The 835-nt window shown below is 46.7% G+C and overlaps 1 protein-coding gene across 3 annotated transcripts in view; it reads right to left on the bottom strand.

Moving 5' to 3' along the window:
• Positions 1–812, bottom strand: part of LOC109517985 (uncharacterized) — a 17,998-nt gene extending 17,186 nt beyond the window's left edge. For all 3 annotated transcript variants that reach the window (XM_019873557.1, XM_019873574.1, XM_019873566.1), the window contains exon 1: positions 650–812. The gene's annotated coding sequence lies outside the window, so the exon portion shown is untranslated. The remainder of the gene's footprint in view (positions 1–649) is intronic.
• Between the last annotated feature and the right edge of the window lie 23 nt (positions 813–835).

Raw genomic sequence — 835 nt, 5'->3', positions numbered from 1 at the left:
TATATATATATATATATATATATATATATATATATATATATATATATAACTTTAAGATGACAATGTTTAAAAAAAATAAAATAAAAACCATATGAAAATATACAATCTATTTAAAATGGCTAATTCGAGCATGAAACTGTGGCACTGCTGATGAGATCGTCTTGTTTTCCTTGGCGGTGCGCTGCTTGGGAAGCCTTGCCTTTGGGTGAACATTTCTAAAAAAGCCATCATTGTGTATCAAATGACAACTGGAATGGCTGACATCTTGGGAGACATCTTTTAGTGGCTGTTGTAGCCATTCCGGGATGTGATGAAGATCCTGTCACGCATGCATTTGTATGACTAGTATAGTGTGCGTGTGTGCTGCATGAGGACACACACTTACAGAGGCATTAAAATGGCCCTCGTCGTGCTTGTGCGCGTCACACTGCGTGTGCAAATGCGCGTTTGACACTGTGTGTAGTGTGTGTTGTCAAAATAGAACAAAACATGCAACAGAGGTCGACGCCAGTAATACACGCGCACGCGCACACAAATACGGTAGGCTTGTGTCTGTGTGCACGCGCATCAGTATGGTTTGAGAGGCACGTAAAAAAAAAAAAATCACACAAAACGCCGCCGAAAGCGGCATCCGTGACGAGATTCTTACCATTCCCCCGTCGAGCAGCTTCCACGCGAGCCCCGCCGCCTCCATTGTGCCCCCCAAATGAGGCAATTCCCGGATTTTTGACAGCGGATGAGAGCGACAGCAGAGTCCCGGCGGCGGCACTGCTAGGCCCGGATCCCGAGGAGCACTCACCCCCTCCCCTCCTCCGCCTCTTCTTCCACCCCCCCC

Source organism: Hippocampus comes, unplaced genomic scaffold, assembly GCF_001891065.2.
Source record: "Hippocampus comes isolate QL1 unplaced genomic scaffold, H_comes_QL1_v1.1 scaffold33, whole genome shotgun sequence".
NCBI classification, from domain to species: Eukaryota; Metazoa; Chordata; class Actinopteri; order Syngnathiformes; family Syngnathidae; genus Hippocampus; species Hippocampus comes.
Note: the sequence above shows the minus strand (reverse complement) of the source record. Positions and strands in the feature narration are given on the sequence as shown.